This window comes from Scylla paramamosain, chromosome 33 (assembly GCF_035594125.1).
Source record: "Scylla paramamosain isolate STU-SP2022 chromosome 33, ASM3559412v1, whole genome shotgun sequence".
Classification (NCBI taxonomy): domain Eukaryota; kingdom Metazoa; phylum Arthropoda; class Malacostraca; order Decapoda; family Portunidae; genus Scylla; species Scylla paramamosain.
In genome coordinates, this window is record NC_087183.1 from 117,286 (window position 1) to 142,500 (window position 25,215).

Consider the following 25,215-nt stretch of genomic DNA (forward strand, 5'->3'; position numbering starts at 1 on the left):
CTTCCTGATAAATGCTGAAGCTCTCCTGTCAGTTATGGGTCCGTTTTCTTTCCTTTTTCTTCTCTTTTTTCTGAGAAATGAAAAAAGCTACTTCAATTTCTTTCTTATCATTCTTTGGTCGTCTGTCTGTCTGGGTTTGTCTTTTTGTCCTTGTTCGTTTGTGTTTCTGTCTGTCTGTCTGTCTCTCTCTCTCTCTCTCTCTCTCTCTCTCTCTCTCTCTCCAGGATAAGGTACCAAACCGGTTAAGAATACAGTAAGGAAGAAAAACTGTTTGGGTGTTTGTTGATGAATATTTATAAACGTCGCTGAAAAGTCTTGTGTGGAACAAAAGAAGGTACTTGTGTTAAATTAAGCTGAGATTCTGCCTCTTACAATGAAACAATAAAAAAAAATAAATAAATAAAGTAAATAAAACATAAGGTCAACATTATAAACGTAGCTTAGAAACTCGTGTAAAAAGTTAAGGAAGGCTTTTTTAAATTAAGCTTAAAAGTTCTTGCCTGTATTGAATTATTGAAATTCTCCTTCACTTTTACTCAATATGAAATTGTAGAAAAAAACAACAACTCAGGTGACAAAAATTTATGTACGTCGTTTTAGAAAGTGTTATAAGGAACGATACAAGGAGTGTTGGATGGAATTACTTGGAGTCGTGAGGTGGTTTAAAAATTCCCTTCGCTAGTTAATCTGTGCCTCGTACTTACATAACATAGAAAAGGAAGACAGAAAAAGAGAAAGAAAAAGAGAGAGCTAATTTAGATTTATTACCATAGCAGAGGAAGCTGAATAAAAGAGTAAGGCTCGTTAAATGTCATCATGTGAAGTGGATTTTTATGTTACTTTGTATTTATGTGAAATAGTGAGACAAAAACATATCAAGAGTCTGGTGAGTGTATTAACTTTCAGAAAATAATGTGTAAAGAGAAAAGTGTTGTATATTGACACCTGTGCAGTGGTGAGGCGACTGAGGAAGCTCCTGTCACCATTGAATTTCTGCCTTCAACCTAACCTAACCTAACCTAACCCAACCTAACCTAACTTAACCTAACCTAACCCAACCCAACCCAACACAACCCAACCCAACCCAACACAATCCAACCCAACTTAACCTAACCTAACCTAGCCTTACTTTAACTTAATATCGGTACGAACCAGTCAGGAAAAGTCAAGTGTGTGGTGACTTTATTAACGCTGCTTCAGAAAGTACTGTACTATAAATATAGGTCGCATGTGGTGAAATTACTCAGAATGATGAAGTGGTTGAGAAGTCTCCCCTACTAGTGAATGCCCGCCTCGCACTTACCTAACATGAACTACTGAGACGAAAAATAAAGTCTAGTGATTTATAAAATCACTAGACTTTATTTTTCGTGTTAAAACGTAGAAAAAAGTGCAAAAACTTATGTTAAATTAAATTAGTGGGAGTGGTGTGGAGCTTAACCATTCATTCTACGCCTCCACTGATGAATCTCCAGCACACACTTACCTCACAGAGTATTAAGAGGGAGACAATAGCAGTGTTCATATAAGGTAACATAGAGTGTGACATAAAAAAAGTCATGTTATATTTAATTATTCTGAGTAGTGAGGAGGTCAAACTTTTCACGCCTCCAGTAGTGAAGCTCCACCACACAATTGTGAAATATTAACGGGTAAAGTCTCTCTGGTGATCATATAAAGCATAATGAAACAAAGTAGTATAGAAACTCACGTTAGATTTGATTACTTTGACACGCACACACACACAATAATTCTTCCACATACTCGTACTGGCCTCTTCCTTCCACCCAACCATTCCTCTTCCACTGTTTCCATCCCCACCCAGCTATCCCCACACCCAGCCTGTCATCCTCTTGCCTAGTCATCCCTTTCTTTCCTGTCCTGCCTTATTCCCTATCCAAGTTATTCTCCACTCTGTCCTAGCCATCTCACAACCAGCCTGCCCTACACTACCTATCCATCCCTCGCTCGCCTGACCTTCCTCAACCTCTTGTGACGTCGCAGATCTCTAGATGGACGGTACTTGGAACTGAATCCTGAGACGAATCATCTTGGCAGCGCGAGACTCAAGGGACGAGGCTGATATGATTGTGTGTGGCGTAAATGTACGTATGTAGCTTACCACAAATAGTTGTATAAGTATACAGGTCTTCTGCAGTTTATTCTTCCTATATACTGATGAGTCTTGCGCACCAGATAACAATATTGCTTCTCCTATCGCCGTTTCCTAGAGTGAGGGGTTGGCTCCTTGTACGAGTCTTCTCCAGTTCTTTCTGTCCATTGCATCTTCCTCTGTGACTCCCATCCTTTCCAGTTCTACCACAATTTCTTCCCTCCATCTCACTCTGTCTCATTGTAAGCAGCAATGTTCCTGCGTCACCTCATCTTGGTTTTTGTGAGTCATGTTAATTACTCACAGCTTGGTTACGAGCTGAAACGCTCGAGCTGCTTCACTGCGTCACTCACTGTTCATGCTCATCTCTATCAGCGTCCACGTCTCCTTTATTGACAGCATAACTCTTATTTCCATATAAAAAAATAAAAAAATATATATTAGTATGTAAAAGTATGATACATTCGTGTGAATACAATTTCTTGGACAGATATCACGCCGCTGCCTCTATGTATTTACAGAACAAGCCAGCGCCAAGTACACGAGTTGGGACGAAACGACACCGTGACGCAGTGGGCCTCTGGTCTCGTGGACAGTGATCTGCCGCAAGAGGAAGAATGCACGTGAGTTTTGTCCTGGCCACGGAATTCCGGATAACGCAGGTGTTTGGGAGAGTGGATGATCAGACAGGACTGAGTAGATGCTGAGTCTCGGGAGTGAACTGTGTGGTGCAGGACTGTAGCGGTTATGCAGTCTCTTTATAACGAGAGACACATCGTGGAGGAGGCTGGCGAGTGCTCTCAACACACGTGACGGAGCGGCGCCATGGTAACTGTGACCGTGGCCAGGAAGTCTCTTGTGCTGAACACTGCAATGTTGTGTTATCAAGACTGTGTATTGGTGCAGCGCATACAGTCGGATCACTAAGCGTGTTGTAGTGATGAAACTATGGAAACTATGGCGAATGATTATTGATCGTTGGAAAAAAGCATAGGTGTGATAATAATTCGGTGCTTGAGTTACACTAACACTCCATCACTACCGCCACCACGGCCATCACCACCATCACCACCGCCATAACCACCGCCGCTACTAAGAGTAAGTACATGATTCTTGTTCTCGTTAATAGTGATAGGAAGGAAATATCTCCATTTTTCCCCCGTATACTGTGGAAGTGCTGCCTCAACACACCGCCGCCGCCGCTATGAGAAGTACATGATTCTTGTTCACCTTTACAGTGTTGTGTTGGTGGTTGGCTGCGGCTGCGATAGGAAGTATTGTTACACCGTTATGATATCGCTGGTCGTACGAGTGAGGTAACAATTCCTAGTATTAAGGAAAGGTCACATTGTTTGCTACAGAAGACCATACGGCATGGAAGTGGGGGGGGGGGGGCGGTCTTTTGATGAATAAATAAAGACCAGGAAATTATATTTTTTACACGTATCGTTAAGCTGAAGTACCATGCTTAGTAGTAATCAAATTAAACAGTATAATATCAAATGAAAACCATAGATATACTCACCAGCACACACACCTACGGTACACTGAAGCCACAGAAAAGCTTATAAAGATACGGAAGAAGCAATGAAAAGACACAAGACCCGGAACCCCGGCTGCACTTCGCTCCCGGCTTCACATTCCCGGCTTAAACCAGCCAAGAATTGCACTTTTTTTTAATTATTATACAGAGAGAGAGAGAGAGAGAGAGAGAGAGAGAGAGAGAGAGAGAGAGAGAGAGAGAATGTACGTGGTGTGTTTTACTTCTCATACTCATTTCCAGCATTTTTTTTTCTCCTGTCGCTAAAGATTATGACCGCGCTGCCAGGGACTTTGTACTTACTCTCACCATTTTTCAGTCCAGTTCACTAATGCAGGAGTAAAGCCACATTTTCTCTCTTTAATCTCTTGTAATTGTCAACAACAGAAGGATCTCCATTTTTTCTTATTTAAGCCACATTTTCTCTCTTTAATCTCTTGTCAACACCAGAAGGATCCCCATTATTTCTTATTTAAGACACATTTTTTCTCTTTAATCTCTAGTCAACACCAGAAGGATCTCCATTATTTCTTATTTATCTTCCTATGAGTTGAATTAGTTCAGTGAAGGAATACCATGACACACCTGGAACTGGTCGTGGTGTCTGGAACTTTTCGTTTTGTTGTTTTTATGTGTAAACACGAAGGTAGTTTGATTCTGGTTTATATGATGGTAATAGCAGAAGTAGTAGTAGTAGCTGTTGTTGTTGTGGTATTAATATTAGAAATAGTGATAATCGCAGCAGCAGCAATAGGAGCAGTGTACTTTCAATACATAACCTACACAGCACCAGTATAGTTCTTACCACCACCACCACCACCACCACTTCTACTATCCAGCATGTCAGTGGGCGGAGTTTTGGGGATTCACAAGACACATAATACTCTTATATTTAAAACATTTTCCCAACCCCTGGCATGTCTTGTGCGGCGTAAATAATGAAACAAGAGGGTCCGCGTGTTCCCCGTCCTGCCCTGTGGCTTAGCAAGGGGGAGAGGCGGCCTCCACTTAGACTCTGCTTCGATCTGTCCCTTAAGTCGCAGCTGGCGGGTCCGAGGCAGGCGGCAGTAACCCAAGACACTACAAAGGCACACCTGCCGGCCTGCGTTTTCTACTAAGAGATAAAGAAGAGTCGCTATGATTAAAAAACGAATTTAAAGATTGCTTTTGGAGAGAAATGCGTGTGGCTGGCGTGTCATAAGCAGCGTGTGCTTTGCTTCAGTTAATGATCTCGACGTGCTATGCTTTTGATTTTATTTGAAGTGAAGGATGAAAAGTACGCCGGAAGATTAAAATTTCAACACAAATAAAAGAATAAAAAAATAAATAAATAAATGAAAAATCACAGAATCACATCGGAACCATATTTCTAAACAGTCCTAATGAGAGAGCAGAGTGTTTAAGAATAGAGACCTCGCTGACAGGCGAATTGTGACGCGGGGCTGCTGAGGTGCGGGGCGGCGAGGGGTTGTCACGTCACGGTGGCTGCGGCGGAGGAATCAGCAGCGGTCCCTCGGCGGCAGGGAATCAATATCAGGGCTTCCAACACTTTCTTTATAATTCAAGGAGAAAATCACTGAAATGTGCTATCCATTGTGTCCATTAAACACACGAGGTGGAGGCGACAGTGGCCTGAAGATTGTGTCCTAGAGCTAACGAGGAAAGTTGTGTGTGTGTGTGTGTGTGTGTGTGTGTGTGTGTGTGTGTGTGTGTGTGTGTGTGTGTGCAGGGGGAAGCGTGAAAATAAGTGGGTGTTGGATGAGGATTATTTATTTATTTGCATGAGAGAGAGAGAGAGAGAGAGAGAGAGAGAGAGAGAGAGAGAGAGAGAGAGAGAGAGAGAGAGAGAGAGAGAGAGAGACTGACTGACTGACTGACTGACTGACTCCACATCCACACCCACTTATCGACACACACACACACACACACACACACACACACACACACACACACACATACACACACACACACACACACACACACACACACACACACACACACACACACACACACACACACACACACACACACACACACACACACACGATATTAATAAGAATATAAGCCCATAAGCTATAAAGGTGAGTCATTAAAGTAATAAAAGCAGCATGAGAAAGACGTGGGACGGAAAAATAAATGTCAGAGCGTCACACTTTCGGTTTCTCGTTTCTGCAATCCTAAAGGTGTCCAGTGGCAGTTATCGGGGTTTACAAGAGTGTTTCCATGATTACTAATAGTTTAACAGGCTTTATTAATTTCTTTCTTTCTTTATTTATTTGAGGGAGAAGGTTTTCATTTTTTTTTTTTTTTTTGTACTAATGGCAGTCAGCAAGTCCGTCAGTTAGTTCATCAGTTAGTCTGTCACTCACCCAGTCAGTCTGTTAATCAGTCAGTCAGATAGGCAGCCGGACATACGTAGAGCGCCAGACGCCATGGCTGAAAAATTTAGGCAGAAATAATGTTTTCCGTATCGCTGCCAAATATAAATATGTTCATTAATTCTGTTTTACAGGGAGGCTATTTTGCCATGGAAGTATTTGAAGTGAGACCAAATAATATTCTCGTGAATAATTAAATCGGATCGAAACTGATATTTTGCAAATAAAACATTTCACGCAGGGAAGCCACAAAACGCTTGACTTCTGATCTTTCTAAAATTTCTGATTGGGGCAGAGCAAACTTGGTATTGTTCAATGCCTCAAAAACTCAATTCTTCCATCAATCAACTCGACACAACCTTCCAGACAACTATCCACTCTTCTTCAATGACACTCAACTGCCCCCCTCTTCTACACTGAACATCCTTGGTCTGTCCTTTACTTATAATCTGAACTGGAAACTTCACATCTCATCTCTAGCTAAAACAGCTTCTATGAAGTTAGGTGTTCTGAGACGTCTCCGCAAGTTTTTCTCACCCCCCCAGCTGCTAACTCTGTACAAGGGCCTTATCCGTCCATGTATGGAGTATGCTTCACTTGTCTGGGAGGGTTCCACTCATACTGCTCTTGTAGACAGGGTGGAATCAAGAGCTTTTCGTCTCATCAACTCCTCTCCTCTAACTGACTGTCTTCAGCCTCTCTCTCACCGCCGCAATGTTGCATCTCTAGCCGTCTTCTACCGCTATTTTCATGGTAACTGCTCTTCTGATCTCGCTAACTGCATGCCTCCCCTCCTCCCGCGGCCTCGCTGCACAAGACTTTCTTCTTTCTCTCACCCCTATTCTGTCCACCTCTCTAACGCAAGAGTTAACCAGTATTCTCAATCATTCATCCCTTTCTCTGGTAAACTCTGGAACTCCCTGCCTGCTTCTGTATTTCCACCTTCCTATGACTTGAATTCCTTCAAGAGGGAGGTTTCAAGACACTTATTCATCAATTTTTGACTACTGCTTTGACCCTTTTGTGGGACTGGCATTTCAGTGGGCATTTTTTCTATTGGATTTTTGTTGCCCTTTGCCAGTGTTCTTCCTACATAAAAAAGAAAATAATAATAACTTTTACATATTATTCGTGAAATAAAAACGGTGATCATGTTGTTGCCCTTTGCCAGTGTTCTTCCTACATAAAAAAGAAAATAATAATAACTTTTACATATTATTCGTGAAATAAAAACGGTGATCATGCGACCGGGGATCAGCGACACGCGCGCCTGTGACTCCACCACGACTGGGATAAATGTAGTAGTGGTTTATTTTTAGAGGCTGCTAATTATAAGGTAGAATAATCAGGTACGCTGAGGTCATGCATGGAGTAGTGAGTGTGAGTTAGTGTGGTAGTAATGAGTGGTCAATAATGAATAAATAAATAAAATAGAAAAATATAAAAGCTAGCATGAGAGAAAGATGACACGGAAAGTTACGTGACATTTGTTTTTCTTTTCACGACAGAGAAATAACATTGTTTTGTTTACCACACAGAACCATTGTGAAGGAGACTGACAAAACTAGAAGTGTGGGAAAGAGAAGCAGCCTGGATAGTTAACATGGCATTTGAGTTATTTCAGCTCGTGACGTGACCAGCACAGAGAAGCAATACAGTTCAGGTTTACCACACAGAGAACATTTTTTGAAGCGATACTGAAAAAAAAGATACAAGTATAAGAAAGAGATGAGAAGGAGAATTTTGTGGCTGGCTTATGTTATTTCCATCACAGAGACGAAAATTAATATACCTTACACATAATACACAGGTTACTGTTGTGAGAGAGACGCACAAATGCAAGAAAGAGATGAGACACGGAGAATTACGTGAGAGTTGTTTTGTTTTCCCTTCACATTGCTTAGACTCGCCACTCTGGAAATCATCGTGGAAGGACAGAAAATAATAATTAAATAAATACGTGCAAGAAAAACAGAAGATAAAAATAACGTAAGATCTTGGGAATTACCACCATAGAAGGGAAAGGAAAGAAAAATCGTGAAAGAAACACACACACACACACACACACACACACACACACACAATATCTAAGAGATAATACGGACTTTGTTACAAGGTTTGGGGTTATCAATGTAGTTTATCTTCGCCTACACTGAGGAAACATAAGAGACAGACGTATAGCGTACGTAATGTGTAGTCATCGCCGGACCTCACCAGACAAGAATAAATCTGAAACGTACATAAAAAAAGCGGGATAAAGGAGGATTCCATGCCTTACAATAGCAGTTCCCGGGAGACTTGGTCGGTGGGAGGAGAAAACAAGAAACTCCTGTGTGTGACATTGCCACAAGATTAAACAAATTAATGGTCCGCACAACCTTTTGGGGAGGCGGCTATGCGGGGGGAGGGGAAGGGAGTGAGGGAGTGTGATAGAGAAAGGAAAACATTGCGAGGGAAGGGTAAGGAAATGTGACAGGGAAGGGAAACATAGAGTGGTATTTGTGTCTCCCAGCGTCATGATTGGATGCGTGTAGGAAGAGTGGCGGTGGTGTTAGAATTATGATTGTGTTGCTGTTGTTAGTGTTGATGGTGGTGTTAATGAGTGTGTTAAGGGTTTGTTGTTATGTTGTGGTATTGATGGTTGTAGTGGTGATTATGGTAGTGTTAGGCTTGTTATTATAATGTGTGTTAGTAGTGGGAACGGTGGTGTAATAATAATAATAATAATAATAATAATAATAATAATAATAATAATAATAATAATAATGATAAAAACTGCAGCAGCAGCAACAACACTGGTAGCAGCAAAAGATTATTATAAAAACTAACAGTAATGTAACTTTCTAACATGGTCATCCTTCACATAATTAGCACCAGTGAGTTTGTCAGGCCGCCAGGAGTCAGTCCCCACAGCATGCGTCTCTGGCCCCCTGTACCGGCTGGCGTGCCCTGTGATCCACACACGTACTGTCTCCCTCTCTCAGGTTCCTTTCGTTATCCTCCTCACTGCCTCTCCCCAGCGCTCTACGAAGGTTGTATCTGTGTTTCCTGCTACCCTTACCTCTATTACCTCTGCCTTGCCCCCTCTCCTCTACACAGGGGTTGATAGACACCTGCAGGGTGAAGAGGGGCGGTTCTGAACGGGTCTGTCTTATGGAGCAGTGAAGGGATTGGCTGGATTAGTAGCGGGTAGCGGTGAGCGGAGTTAATTGTGTGTAAAACCAATTGAGGGATAAATCAGAGACACGTGGAGAGGGGCCGCTTTGGTGTGGGTGTTATGCATCGCTAATGGTATTACTGTCTTGAAAGGCCAACTGAGCATCTCTTGCCCTTGCGCTGTTTGCATCTACTCAGGCGAGTCTGGACTGAGGCGGACGTGAAGGGCTGCAGGTGATGGCTGGTGCTGTAATCCCCGGCGTGGACTGGCTACACGTGTCTGAACTCAGGTTATGCTTGTGTGGGAAGACTTGGAGACTGAGGCGTAGTTTGGAATTGTGACCTGTTGACTGTTGTTTTGGCTTCTTAAGCTCTTAGTTTCATAGTATAATTTCCAAATACTTAGTGAGGTTACAGGAATTTTTCCAAATAGTTATACTTTCGTAGTTTATACAGTGGCTCTGAAATAATGAGTTCTGCTGTGTGCAGTTTTATAATCTTTTCCTAATAACTATTCTGCTCTGTACGTTTTTGTAAAGCCTGAAAAAAGGAGGTTCTGCTGTGTATTTTTGTAGGGTCCCTGGGATAGTCGGTATGCTGTATGCTTTAATAGGCTTTTCAAATATGATTTCTGCTGTGTGCATTTCTGTAAGGTCTCTGAAACAGCACATTGCGTCAGGGTTGTGTCCCAGGTGACGTCTGGCCAGCACAGGAGCAGATGGCAAGAGAGGGAACGCTGGATTTCTTGCCAATGGTTTGTTTCCTTTGGGCGACAGCGGATCAGTTCACCTTCCCCTCCAGTAACGGATCACTGTGTACCTCTGCTAATGGCTTCTCCTCTCCCTCCGAGCTGCGTCTTCCAGTTGTCACCACCTGGGTTTCATTTGTCACCATCCTTAACCATTCTTAACTATCCCAAACTTCTCTATTTTCCGCCACTTTCTTTACACACACACACTCACACACACACATACACACACACACTCTCTCTCTCTCTCTCTCTCTCTCTCTCTCTCTCTCTCTCTCTCTCTCTCTCTCTCTCTCTCTCTCTCTCTCTCTCTCTCTCTCTCTCTCTCTCTTCTACTTCATTAGAAAAGTAATTGCATCTAGGAACAGAAAAGTCATGGTCAGTCCTGTGATTCAGCAATATTTCTAACACAGTGATGGTTATTGGTATGTTATATTATGAAGGTGATCTCAAGGGAACTGACGATTATTAAGTATACAGTTAAGACACTTCAAATTTTGGATGATACATTGTTTTTATATTTTACCCTATAGGAGTCATAACTTTTGTCCTTCTTACACACTTCATAAAAATATGCTAGAAAGAGTAATATATTGTTGGATGTCTTGGCGCGCTTCCCTTCACGGTTGTGTAATGATGTCTTCTCATCCAGGGAGTTGCTCATCCTGTCATTAACCTCTTTAATCTCTCCTCGAGGCTCCTCTGCTTAACCTCAATAACCTCGTCTCCGTGGATGTGCTGTGACGAGTTTTCCGCCTCGTATTAAAAAGGTTCTCATTATCGTATATTTGAAAGCCTTACGCAACACATTACTGACGTGTTTTCTCTTTGTACTATTGAGGCTTTTCCACTTTTCTTTACTTTATCTCCATTCGCCTTGATTTTCGTTATTTATCAAGATTCGCGGGACTTCTGATTTCGCTTTTCATTTCGTTCTTGCCTAAGAAAAATAAAATTGATATAATTTGTCAGACTACGCAGATACTTTAGTTTTGTCTTATTTGTTTCAACAGTTTTCCTCCCAGTGCCTTTGTTCCAGACAGCTGTGTGATAATTGTGACTAGTTTCATCAATATTTCCCATCCGGATAACCTTGCACTCCACCACTCCTTCCCGGCATGTCAGTCAAATACTTCACGGGAAGGCAATGCACAAATGCACTCTGCTCTGCTTCTACCCCGGAACACTAAATTTGTTGTTTGTGCGGCAGAGCAAAAACACAGATGTCTATTTACATTAAAAGTTTGCCTCGTTGCTCCTCGCCAAAAATAGAAAATATTTTAACATAATGGAATTTCTGTTACATGTCGCATAAGAAATAACATTTTTGAATTTCTTATTCTTTTCATCCATCTTGAAAACATAAGAAATCAATGAGTTAATATTATCACTCCATAATATTGAGAAAAATAAGTTGGCAGAGAAAAGGTCCCTTGAAAGGTTTAACAACGTAACATAAAGTAAGGAGCCTGCAAAAGGTCAGTCAGTCCACACAAGGCAGCTCTGGAGCACTTAATAAAGCTTACCACCTGCAATATTCATCCAGAAATTCATCTGACATCTTAAAGAAATCTAATGTCTATGGACTTTGCTGCACGACACTATCTGTACACAGTTCCTTACAACTTCCTTTATTTTGTTATGGTCTCATGCTCTTATATCAGAATTGTGCACCAGCTTTAAGACCATATTCGTAAACACCCTTGCCAGCGTCCTGACTACTTCCAAACGTCTCCACCTGAAGTGTCACGGATCTTTAAGGGTGTTTTCATGGTTGTAGTGGCAGACTGACTAGCTCCCTACATTGTTAACAAGAAAAGCTCTCTGGAGAACCTGGCCAGTCATCTCTGAATACTGACTTTACTACCACAAGTGCTTCATGGATCTCCCCACCTTCGCAGTCTGGGTGTTGTGGATATGTAATGTACCGTACCATGTTTCATTTTGTACCTCCATTTATTGTACGCTTGACAACCCTGTAATCCTCAGTCTGGCTGGTGCTTCCGAGGTAGTTACGCGCTCAGGGTCTGCCACGGCATTGTTCCTTTGTTCCTGGCCTTAATATAGAAACCACAGTCTGCACGTGTTTCTGTAAAGAATCTACAACTTACTGGCTGTCCTGTTCCGACACCTACCTCACTGTGTATTCGCTCATTCCTTCCTTACACTTGTGCTTGAATGGGGCAGGTAATTGCTGCTGCTCAGTCTGTAGGGATGTGCTTCACTTCCTCTCTCCAAATACACGAACATCTGTCAGGCAAATTGTACCTACCTCTCATTCTCAGGTTTCGGAATATCTACTCTAGTGCTCTCTCTCTCTCTCTCTCTCTCTCTCTCTCTCTCTCTCTCTCTCTCTCTCTCTCTCTCTCTCTCTCTCTCTCTCTCTCTCTCTCTCTCATATCCTTTTTCCGTGTGTTCCGTGTCTGTCAAAATTTTTCCACATGTATTCTTTCTTTCTTTCTTTTTCTTTCTTTCTTTCTCTTTTTCTCAGCTCAATTACATCTCCGTGTGTCTCCTCTGCGCCTCGATTGCTTCCGCGTCGTCCTGTGCTTCAGTCTGAGTCATGCACAACCTGCCGTTCTCAGAGTGTTGTCGTTTTCTCCCTTGCTGCCCCACCTGTCCCACCTGTCCTCCTTGCTTCTTTGTTTTCAGTTATACCTCTTGCGCTTCTTCCTTTGCATTTTACCTTAGCTTTTTTTCTTGAATGCTGGGTACGTGATTCTCATTATGACTCTCTCTCTCTCTCTCTCTCTCTCTCTCTCTCTCTCTCTCTCTCTCTCTCTCTCTCTCTCTCTCTCTCTCTCATTTTTTAATCGTCTATCTTTTAAAAAATTTACTTTTTTATTTTTGTTCCTTTTATGTTTTTCTGAGTCTTTTACTATCTTTTTTTTTGACTCGATTGTTTTATTGTTTTAATCTCCATTAATTGTTAGCACTTTTGGTTTTAAGATATTTCAAAATCGTGCTAGATTTTGTCGAGAGAGAGAGAGAGAGAGAGAGAGAGAGAGAGAGAGAGAGAGAGAGAGAGAGAGAGAGAGAGAGAGTAGCAGTAGTAGTAGTAGTAGTAGTAGTAGTAGAAGTAGTAGTAGTAGTAGTAGTAGTAGTAGTAGTAGTAGTAGTAATAGTAGTAGCAGTAGCAATGGCAGTGGTGGTAATGTAGTGGGCATTTTTTTTATTGGATTTTTGTTGCCCTTGGCCATTGTCCTTCCTACATAAAAAAAAAGTAGAAGTAGTAGTAGTAGTAGTAGTAGTAGTAGTAGTAGTAGTAGTAGTAGTAATAGTAACAGTAGTAGTAGTGGAGCATCATTCTCATCCCTGTTCCCGTAATGCATAAAGTAGATAAACTCAAGAAAATTAAAACTGAATTTGTATGCATGGGATGTATTCCGCCAGGGAGATGATTTTCATATCCGACACACACACACACACACACACACACACACACACACACACACACACACACACACACACACACACACACACACACACACACACACACACACACACGTGTATGCGTCACAAGTAGGAATGATAACATGTATAACTTTTCTCTCTTTCCCTTTCATTTATTTTGTATCGTTTTACTTCACTCCATCTTCTGTTATTTTATCAAGTGTAACTAAAATAAATGCATGTGAATAAGGAGGAAAATAATGACCTCCATCTTTCTCTCTGTTCACTTCACTCAACTTTCTCTTCCTTTTTGAAATGTAGGAATTTAAAAATGAAAGAGTATATCACTCTATTGTTTACTTCTTTTTGAAATGTAGGTATCTGAAAATTAATCCATCAAGTCTAAGGAGGAAAATAATAACATACACCTTTCTCCCTTCACTGAAAACATAAGTATATTTTTGTTCTTTCTTCCTTCCATCTTTTTCTTCACTCCATTTTCTATTCCCTCTTGAAGTGTATCTAAAAAAAAAATTGCACATGTCTGGGTTAGAAAATATAAACAGAAATATACCGTCCTCCCTTGTCTCATTTTAATTTTTCGCTTCACTCCTATTCTGTTTGGAAATGTATCTAAAAACAAGTGCTTATTGTGTCTAAGGAAAAAAAAAATAACAAAGTGCATCTTAGAAGAAAATAGCATCTTTCCCTTTTACTTATTATCATCTTTCTGCTTTACTCCACCTCTTCTTCCCTTACCTTTTATAAATGTATCTAGAATTGAACACTCATGCCTAAGGAAGAAAACAATAACGAAAAGTTCATCTCTGAAAAAAAAATAATAATAATATCATACACTCTTCTCCCTTTACTTATTTTCATCTTTTCGCTTCAGTTCACCTTCCCTTGCCTTGCCTTTTAGAAATGTGTGCAGGTCGTGGGAAGTAAAGTATATCTGTGCGGTCAGTTTCATCCTGAGTTTAGCAGCAGCATCGTCTTCCTTTTTGCTTCCATTTATTGTTTTGCCTTAGCCGGTGCAAGTGCGTGCGGCGGTCAGAGCGAGTCAGGAGGCTTTCCACTGAATGGCGGGGTCGGGTATATGAACCCCGCTGGTCGCCTCGCCTCGCTTTGTTGAGGAGTAAGAGACGTCTAGAGAGCTGAGTCCAGTCGAGTCCAGCCCTCCAGGATCTGTCTTGCTCTCAGGACGTGCTGCAACGCTGCTTTTTCTATTTTTATTAGCAGTATGTTTGGTCAGTGTTTATAGGGTTCGGTTAGAGGTCTTGGGGAAGAAAACATATTAAGTCGTTCTGATCAAGGAAAGATATCTTTTCTCATTTTTCACTCATTCACTTTTGCTTTCTGCTTCCTGCTGATCAAAAACTATAGACGCAAGCAAATAAAGAGATGGCAACATTTGTCTAGCACTCAAACCATACAGTGTTCAAGTGTGCTGGAGCCTAAGCTGGAATGAATAATACCACGGAAAATTTGAGATCTCTTGATGAAATCACAGCGAAAATGATTTTGTTGGCAATGGTAAAACCCTATAGTACTTGAACCCTGAACGAAGCAAATCCCCATTCGCTTCACTTGAGCAGACAAGAGGAATTCAAATGTCAAGATTTAAAAAAAGGAAGAGCGAAGAAGAGCAGAGTGGGAGAATGGAAGGGAAGAACAAATGAGAGGAAGAAATAAAATATTGGGAGAGGGAAGAGTGAAAGGTCAATTTTCAGGGTCAGGTTCTGGGTTGGTTTAGTGTGGTGCTAACGAGCCGGTGCGTGGAGAGCTGTGCGGGGCTTGTGTTCCAGGCATCCCGCTGCGGTGTGAGGGGAGGAGCCCGCCACCGCGCTAGTAACTGAAATGAAAAAAAAAAAAAATGTATTGTGAAGGATACTGTGAAGCGGTGAGGTTGGGTACTAACGAAAAAGAAAAAAAAATATTGCAAAATTGGCAGGAATGTACCGAGAGTTCTTTCTAATAAAATGAAGTAAAAGAGAATGCAATATAGATGCGGTGAGGCTTGCACGCAAATGAATGGACCAAAAAAATATATATATAAAAAAAACCTGCCTAATGTTAAATGAATTATGGAAAGAGTATCACCAATAAAAGGAACTAAAAGAAAATGTAACATTGATGTGGTGAGGGTGCACGATAACAGATGAACTATAGTAACATTGATGTGGTGAGGATGTGGTGAGGGTGCACGATAACAGATGAACTGTAAAGAATGTATTATGTTACGTGAAGTGGGACAAGAATTCTCACCAATAAAGCGAGATAAAAGAAAATGTAGTATGGATGTGGCGAGGGTGCACACTGATAGGTGGACAAAAAGAATACTTAATGATGAATAAGATGTGGCAGGAGTCCACACAAAATAAGACGAACTGAAGGAGAATCTAACATGGCAGCGTGAGTGCACACTTACAGGTGAATTAAAGGAATGTGTTAATATAAAAATGTGACACAATTTCTTACTCTAGGTGCATAAAAAGGAAACGTAGAATATGTGACGTTGGATGTACATTAATGAAAGGACTTACAAATGAATATAACGCAAGAGAGGTTGTGTAGGAAGTTTTCACGAATAATTCAAGTCAAAGAAAATGTGTTGTGAGAAATGCTGTTCGGGTGTGTACAAATAAACGGGCTAAGAGAATACATAATATTGGTAAAAAAAAGTAAGTAAATAAAAGAATAAAATAAATAAACTAATAAAGTAAATTGCTTTTATTTCCTTATGAAGAATTATTGATATCTCTGAGTGAAGTAATGAAAGAAAATGCAGACTGATCCAAAAAAAAAAAAAGAATAATAGTCTGAGAAAAAGCCATTAGTCACGTAAAGAGTTTTTGTTTATTTACGTTTATAAACATTCATGACTGAAATACTGATAGATGTGACAGGAGAGAGAGAGAGAGAGAGAGAGAGAGAGAGAGAGAGAGAGAGAGAGAGAGAGAGAGAGAGAGAGAGAGAGAGAGAGAGAGATTCAGCCTTTCTCTCACTTCTCTCTCACTCCACGCACGTCACAATTGCGTCACCACTCTCCCTTGACGTCACAGCCTCTCCCTCTCCCTCGTCTCCCTCCATTGCAGAGCTTCCCAACGCTGGAAACTGCCGCGGGTCTTACGTGAGAGAGAGAGAGAGAGAGAGAGAGAGAGAGAGAGAGAGAGAGAGAGAGAGAGAGAGAGAGAGAGAGAGAGAGCGCAACAGCAACAACTAAAACATGAAGATGAAGAATATGAATAAGAATAACAAGAACAAGAACAACAGAAACAACAACGATAATAATAATAATAATAATCATCATAATAATAATAATAATAATGGTAATGGCAGTAATATTTCACAGATAATTAAGAAGACGTGGAGTGAAAACAGTGGACGGCTTAAGGCGCGTAATGTTTTTCTAAATTTGCTGAACGTAATAAATTTCTCGCCTCCTGTCTCTCTCTCTCTCTCTCTCTCTCTCTCTCTCTCTCTCTCTCTCTCTCTCTCTCTCTCTCTCTCTCTCTCTCTCTCTCTCTCTAGACTAGCAGAACAAGAGCAGAGAGAGAGAGAGAGAGAGAGAGAGAGAGAGAGAGAGAGAGAGAGAGAGAGAGAGAGAGAGAGAGAGAGAGAGAGAGAGAGAGAGAGAGAGAGAGAGAGAGAGAGAGAGAGAAGTACATGAATGCAAGAAGGCATGAATTTAAAGACGACAGGAACAAATAAATAAGGTCAAATAAAGGAACTGAATTTCATACTCGTATTCTGAAATTGTTTGTTCTCCTAGTGACTGTTTTCAAAGGTCACAAATAGTCAGTTGGATTCTTGTTGATGTTTTTCTCATTAATGGTACTGAAACCCTGTTAACCCTTTGACTGCCATTGGTACACCTTTCCCTAATTACCAATCACTCTGAGGCATCTTTACTTGTTCTACAGCCACATCCAATCTTTTGAACTGGGAAGAAATTGAGAAATGTTTTTTTTTTTTTTTTCATCGCTAACTTTGTCGTAGACGCTTATAAAGACTTGACGCATTGCTTCTGGTGCTGCTGACTGTTGTGTGTGGCAGTGGAAGGGTTAGTCTGTCGCCACAATTATGAAACGATCCTTGAAAACGTCAGTAACTTCCTCTAATTCCTCGCGATTACGTATCACTACAACAGTGAAAGTGTCCTTGAAACGCTATTTAAAATTCCCTTAGAGATTTTATTCTCTTAAAATTTCATTCCGATCATGAAAGTATTTTTGAAGACTTTAATATCTACAACTGCAGTACCTTCGAAAATCACAATAATTTCAACTACAGTCCTTTAATTGATGAAAGCACCTTTGAAACCTCCAATAATTTGTACTGGAGCTTGTTAAACTACAAATGGAATCATGAAAACCTCAATGAATTCGACTTAAACCTGTTAAATTACCACTGGAATCATGAAAAACCCAATAACTTCCAGTGGAACGTGTTAAAACCACGAGAATCATAAAAAAAAAAAAAATGAAAACTCCCAATAACTTCCATTAGAGCCTTTAAAACTACCCCTGATAAAAAAAAAAAAAAACACTCCAGTACCCTTCAGTACAGTACTGTCTGTCAAAGCATTCCAGATAAGACGTTTGGGGAAATGGTGTTTGTGTGTGTGTGTGTGTGTGTGTGTGTGTGTGTGTGTGTGTAGGTGTGTGTAGGTGTGTGTGTAGGTGTGAAGAAATAAAATCACTATGTTCATTTTGTTCACAGGATTATAACCACTGCGGAGAATAGTGAAGTGTATGAAGTGTTTCTGCAAAGTGTGCCTCATAAAATGACACTTTACGAAGGCCTGTGCAAAATTTAGTTAGTTTGAGTCAGATCCAAAGTTTTCAGTCTCTCCACAAATTAGGAAAGAGATTTATGGGTTGATTGAAAATGCTTATCAATTGCTCTCTCTCTCTCTCTCTCTCTCTCTCTCTCTCTCTCTCTCTCTCTCTCTCTCTCTCTCTCTCTCTCTCTCTCTCTCTCTCTCTCTCTCTCCTAATTAAAGTGACTAGGCCAATTATTTAATTAAAAATGGCGGGAAGGCGAGGAGGAAGAGGAGGAGGAGGTGGTGGAGGTGGAGGAGGAGGAGGAGGAGGAGGAGGAGGAGGAGGAGGAGGAGGAGGAGGAGGAGGAGGAGGAGGAGGAGGAGGAAGAAGAAGAAGAGGAGCTGTATTAGTAATAGCAACAGGAGGAGGAGGAAGAGGAAGATGAGGAGGAAGAAGAATAGTAGATAATAAAGCAAGAAAGGAGGAAAGGAATAAAGATAGAGAAATAGATGAATCAGATTTTCCTCTTATAAGTTTTGTGCTCTTTTTCTCCTTCCTCTTCTCTTTCCTTCATTCCCTTCTCCTCTCTGCTTCCTTCTCCCATTACTTTCCCTTTTTTTCTTCCAACTGCTTTCTTTCCTCCTGTCCTTCCTTTTAACCCTTCTTCTTCATATTCACTTCCTATCAAGATTTCTCCCCCGTTTTAATTTTTATTTCCTCTCTATTTCCTAATCTCTTTCTTTAATTTTTCTCTTCTTTTCCTATGATTTCATTTTTTTTTCTTTCAGCTCTTTATGTGGTAGAATTTCGTCTGTTTCTCAATTCTGTTAATCTCTCTCTCTCTCTCTCTCTCTCTCTCTCTCTCTCTCTCTCTCTCTCTCTCTCTCTCTCTCTCTCTCTCTCTCTCTCTCTCTCTCTTAATTTTCCACCCGAATTATGCTAGTGGTAGGAAATGGACAGAAAGAGAGAGAGAGAGAGAGAGAGAGAGAGAGAGAGAGAGAGAGAGAGAGAGAGAGAGAGAGAGAGCATGTACAATCATTTCCCTTTTCAGTGTGTGTGTGTGTGTGTGTGTGTGTGTGTGTGTGTGTGTGTGTGTGCTCTCTTTCCTGATACCATTAAGCGTGAAAAGGACCACAGCCTACGCACACACACACACACACACACACTCACACACACACACTGAATGAGGGAAACACGAAAAGTCTATTTTATCTCAAAGGAATTTGAGTGAAAACTGAAAGCAAGATACGAGAAGAGAGAGAGAGAGAGAGAGAGAGAGAGAGAGAGAGAGAGAGAGAGAGAGAGAGAGAGAGAGAGAGAGAGAGAGAGAGAGAGAATGAGATAAAGATAGGAGTGAAGAGCAGAAGGAAAGAAAGGAAGGAGGGAAAGGAAGAAATGAAGAGAACGAAAGAAGGAAGGAAGGAAGGGAGGAAAGAAAATGAGAGAGAAGAAAGGAAAGGAAGGAAGAAATGTGTAAAGAACAAGAAATGAAAGGAAAGGAAGGAAAGAAGGAGGGAAGACGAAAAGACAAGAATGAAGTGCAGGAAGAAAAAAAGAAAGAAGGAAGGAAGGGAGGGAAAGAAGAAAAGGAAGCTGAAAAAAAGTTGAAAAAGAAGAAAACCGAAAGAGAGAGAAGGAGAGAGATAAAGAAAGAAAGAAGGTGAAAAGGAAAGGAGGAAGAAAGAAAGGCGAAAGGAAAGGAAAGAAGGAAGAAAAGAAGAAAGGAAGGAAAAGAGGACAAGAGATACAGGAAAAGAGGCGAGGAGGAGGCAAAAATGAGTGGTGGTGTAAAATATCACATCCTCTGGGGCTTCAAAACGAACTCGTATGCTCAGAAAAAGATCACATATTTCCCAGCATCTCTCTCTCTCTCTCTCTCTCTCTCTCTCTCTCTCTCTCTCTCTCTCTCTCTCTCTCTCTCTCTCTCTCTCTCTCTCTCTCTCTCTCTCTCTCTCTCTCTCTCTCTCTCTCTCTCTCTCTCTCTCTCTCTCTCTTTATCTAAATAATTAAACACACATGTTCATTGTGGCCTTTGCTAAAGTTATCTTTGTGGTGTATAACTATTTTAAAGCATTACTGTGTGTGGTATAATAAATATTAATATTTTGCTAAGATGTATAGGCACATGTATGTAACCAGTGATTAAATCAATGTATAAATAATAAGCAAATAAATAGATTAATAAACTAGAAAATGATATGGTTATATATGTACAGTACTTACAATAGAGGTCATGTGCATCTATATGGCAAGTTCACCGGAGGTCAGACACGACCATATTTTTGTGTCTTTCTTATGGAGGGTTGAGAGTCTGAAGGCGTAACCACTTGTGTGTGGACACTTTCATCTGCTGTGTGGACAGATGTCGTACGTCCACCACAGCCGTGAGGGTGTTCCACCACACTACAGTGGCGGAGGAGAAGGCCCGTTGGTGGGTGGTGGAGCGAGGACCCTGGGACCTCCAAGAGGAGATCGTTGCTCAATACCGTTCTCGTATTGCGCTCAGATCTCCTCCAGGTAGCCCTCAGGTCTGCTAGGTGAGGAACATTCTGGATCTGCGCCTTATGAAGCACTGTCAGCGCTGCAACTTTCCGGCGATGATCCAGAGTGTTCCTCAGCACCGGCCCATCCTTCTGTATCTGCTGCTGCTGCTGCTGTTGTCGCTGCCGCCACGGTTGCTGGCGAGGCTGCGTCTGTCTGGCGCCACTGATGAGGCCCTGTGCCCTCCTTTGCACTTTGTCCAGCAAGTTGAGATGACATCGGGCACTGGACATCCACGTGAGCGGCGCGTACTCCATGATGGGCCTGACCTGAGCCTTGTACAGGGTCAGGAGGCCATCGGAGTCAAGGAGGTGCCTCAGACGCCCTCAACAGTGTCACCTTCTTAGACGCTTTTCGGGCCACGTCCTCGAGGTGACGGTCGAAGAGCAGCCGCGAGTCCACCTCCACGCCAAGGATGTTTACGCTGTCCTGCAGAGGGATGCTGTTGTCTCCCATCTTCAGCCTTCCACGCACCTCACGCGCGTCCTCGTGAGAGCGGGACACCACCATGGCCTGAGTCTTTCCGGGGGCAAACTTGACTTGCCACCGGTCGCCCCAGGCCATGATGTCTGAGAGCAGTGCATTGGCTCTCTCTCTCTCTCTCTCTCTCTCTCTCTCTCTCTCTCTCTCTCTCTCTCTCTCTCGTCTCTCTCTCTCTTAATCTTTACCTTATCATTTTCTCTTTCCCCACTCTTCTTTCTTCTTAATATCTCCTTTCTCATTCCTTCCTCTTTCACTCTCCCCTCGCTTGCTCTCTCTAGTTATCATTCCTCTCATTTTCCATTTCTAATTCTCTTCCTCTGCTGAGTGCTGAGCGCATAACAGAGGTGATAGTGTCTGGCATGGAGGCATACATTCCTCACTCTTTTTCTCGTCCTAAACCTTCTAAACCGTGGTTTAACACAGCTTGTTCTCGTGCTATACATGATAGAGAGGTGGCCCACAAAAGGTACTTAAGCCTTCCATCACCAGAATCTCATGCACTTTATATTTCTGCCCGAAACCATGCCAAGTCTGTTCTCCAACTAGCCAAAAACTCCTTCATTAACAGAAAATGTCAAAACCTTTCAAGATCTAACTCCCCTCGTGATTTCTGGCATCTAGCCAAAAATATCTCCAATAACTTTGCTTCTTCTTCTTTCCCTCCTCTACTTCAACCAGATGGCACCACTGCTATCACATCTATTTCTAAAGCTGAACTCTTCGCTCAAACCTTTGCTAAAAACTCTACCTTGTACGATTCTGGGCTTGTTCCTCCTTCTCCTCCACCCTCTGGCTACTTCATGCCACGTATTAAAATTCTTCGCAATGATGTTTTCCATGCCCTCGCTGGCCTAAACCCTCGGAAGGCTTATGGACCTGATGGGGTCCCTCCTATTGTTCTCCGAAACTGTGCCTCCGTGCTTGCACCTTGCCTAGTCAAACTCTTTCAGCTCCGTCTGTCAACATCTACCTTTCCTTCTTGCTGGAAGTTTGCCTATATTCCACCTGTTCCTAAAAGGGGTGACCGTTCTAATCCCTCAAACTACCGTCCTCTTGCTTTAGTTTCCTGCCTATCTAAAGTTTTTTAATCTATCCTCAACAGGAAGATTCTTAAACATCTATCACTTCACAACCTTCGATCTGATCGCCAGTATGGGTTCCGTCAAGGCCGCTCTACTGGTGATCTTCTGGCTTTCCTTACTGAGTCTTGGTCATCCTCTTTTATAGATTTTGGTGAAACTTTTGCTGTTGCCTTGGACATATCAAAAGCTTTTGATAGAGTCTGGCACAAAGCTTTCATTTCCAAACTACCCTCCTACGGTTTCTATCCTTCTCTCTGTAACTTCACCTCAAGTTTCCTTTCTGACCGTTCTATTACTGCTGTGGTAGACGGTCACTGTTCTTCTCCTAAATCTATTAACAGTGGTGTTCCTCAGGGTTCTGCCCTGTCACCCACTCTCTTCTTATTATTCATTAATGATCTTCTAAACCAAACTTCTTGTTCTATCCACTCCTACAGTGATGATACCACCCTGCACTTTTCCACGTCTTTTCATAGACGTCCAACCCTTCAGGAGGTAAACATATCACGCAGGGAAGCCACAGAACGCTTGACTTCTGATCTTTCTAAAATTTCTGATTGGGGCAGAGCAAACTTGGTATTGTTCAATGCCTCAAAAACTCAATTCCTCCATCTATCAACTCGACACAACCTTCCAGACAACTATCCCCTCTTCTTCAATGACACTCAACTGTCCCTCGCTTCTACACTGAACATCCTCGGTCTGTCCTTTACTTATAATCTGAACTGTAAACTTCACATCTCATTTCTAGGTAAAACAGCTTCTATGAAGTTAGGTGTTCTGAGACTTCTCCGCCAATTTTTTTCACACCCCCAGCTGCTAACTCTGTACAAGGGCCTTATCCGTCCATGTATGGAGTATGCTTCACATGTCTGGGGGGTTCCACTCATACTGCTTTTTTAGACAGGGTGGAATCAAAAGCTTTTCGTCTCATCAACTCCTTTCCTCTAACTGACTGTCTTCAGCCTCTCTCTCACCGCCGCAGTGTTGCATATCTAGCTGTCTTCTATCGCTTTTTTTCATGCTAACTGCTCTTCTGATCTTGCTATCTGGATGCCTCCCCTCCTTCCGCGGCCTCGCTGCACAAGACTTTCTTCTTTCTCTCACCCCTATTCTGTCTACCTCTCTAACGCAAGAGTTAACCAGTATTCTCAATAATTCATCCCTTTCTCTGGTAAACTCTGGAACTCCCTGCCTGCTTCTGTATTTCCACCTTCCTATGACTTGAATTCCTTCAAGAGGGAGGTTTCAAGACACTTATTCATCAATTTTTGACCACTGCTTTGACCCTTTTATGGGACTGCCATTTCAGTGGGCATATTTTTTTTATTGGATTTTTGTTGCCCTTGGCCAGTGCCCTTCCTACTTAAAAAAAAAAAAAAAATGTATAGGCGACATCATTAATATAGCAATGTTAATACTTGTGAAATGATTATAATTTATCATTGAAAGCCAAAGTGTACTCACTACACAGCAAACCATTCAGGCAAATCTTAACGAGTGTTTGCTGTCAGTGAGGCGAGAGTGAAGTGTCGCCTTTTACGCCTCAGCGAGCCACACTCTGGCCTCCTGCCGGGTAGTGTGTGTCGCCTCATAGGAAAGCATACTCGCCTCACACATGACACCTCTGCCACCAGATCATGTGTTCGTTTATCTGTCTGTCTGTCTCTAATATCAGTTGACATGCACGTGGATGCAATTTAATTACTGATTTATTTTTATATCTTTACTTCGGTCCACCGCCCGGCCATCACAAGTCTCCGGAGGATGGTCGCCACCCTTCATGTACAGCGCTGGTGGAATACATGCCTTGTCCTTGCCTGCTAGTTTGTCAGTGTTCTCGCAAGAAAATATATCACACAATGTATATACCAAAGTATATATCATTTTATCTAAATTATCATTTTATCTAAATGAGACGTTGATCAAACATTTAATGGCAATGATGCAGACGTTGTAATGAAGATGAACACAAACACCACGTGACTGCGTGACGCGAGTGGCACAACAAACAATAACAACACACAGCTCGCTCAGTGGGCGTGGTCTTAAGAGTATGATCACTCGGGAACGAAGACACCAAAACGCCTGTAACATAATTCCTTTTTACTTATAGAACTACTAAGATACTCTCATGTATAACACAACTCTTTATTTTTCCACCATCATGGCGACTCCTACACCAGCCTCAGAGTCCCCATCTGGGGAGGGGACCATAAATGTCCCCAGGTCGGACTGCCTTTCTGTCGACGACCCGAAGTGTCTTGACACCCCCCCCTCAACTTTTTCTTCATTAACTTGTGCAACATTCGCGGTCTAAGATCTAATTTTCAATCTGTAGAACACCACCTCTCCTCTTGTAAACTTCATTTTCTTTTCCTCACTGAAACTCAGGTGTCTGAGGCAACTGACAGTAGCCTCTTTTCTGTTCCCTCCTACTTTCTCTATCCTCATTTTCGATCCAAAGCTGGATGATGCGTTTATGTGCGCAATGACTTAACCTGCTCTCGTGCCCACGCTCTTGAATCTTCAGAGTTTTCCACCATCTGGCTACGACTACAGAGTCACTCTCAAACTAAATTCATCTGTGCTGTATACCTCTCACCTAACTCTTCTGTTCATAAGAAATTCTTTGACTACTTAACTTCCAAAGTGGAGCACATTCTGACTCTCTTCCCTTTTTTACAGATCTCCGTCCTTGGAGACTTCAATGTTCACCACCAGCTTTGGCTTTCCTCCCTCTTCACTGACCATCCTAGTGAACTAGCCTTCAACTTCGCTATCCTCCACGACCTAGAGCAATTGGTCTTAGAGATACGCTCAACATTCCTGACCTTTTCCTGACCTCTAATCCTTCTGCTTATGCTGTCACCCTTTCTTTTCCGTTGGGCTCCTCCCATCACAATCTCGTATCTGTATCTTGTCCTATCGCTCCAATCCCTCCTCAGGATCCCCCTAAGCGAAGGTGCCTCTGGCGTTTTGCCTCTGCTAGTTGGGGGGACCTGAGGAGGT

General features: G+C 42.0%; 2 long non-coding RNA genes across 3 annotated transcripts in view; one reads left to right on the forward strand and one right to left on the reverse strand.

Moving 5' to 3' along the window:
- The first annotated feature begins 1,690 nt into the window (after window positions 1-1,690).
- The window catches only part of LOC135089443 (uncharacterized), a 137,016-nt gene continuing 113,491 nt past the window's right edge, over window positions 1,691-25,215 (forward strand). The window contains exons 1-2 of one of the 2 annotated variants that reach the window (XR_010261490.1): window positions 1,691-2,105; window positions 2,635-3,211. This is a non-coding gene — a long non-coding RNA (uncharacterized LOC135089443). The remainder of the gene's footprint in view (window positions 2,106-2,634; window positions 3,212-25,215) is intronic. The other variant, XR_010261491.1, reaches the window with a different exon arrangement.
- Window positions 13,758-25,215, reverse strand: part of LOC135089442 (uncharacterized) — a 15,796-nt gene continuing 4,338 nt past the window's right edge. Inside the window, exon 2 of the long non-coding RNA XR_010261489.1 lies at window positions 13,758-15,183. This is a non-coding gene — a long non-coding RNA (uncharacterized LOC135089442). The remainder of the gene's footprint in view (window positions 15,184-25,215) is intronic.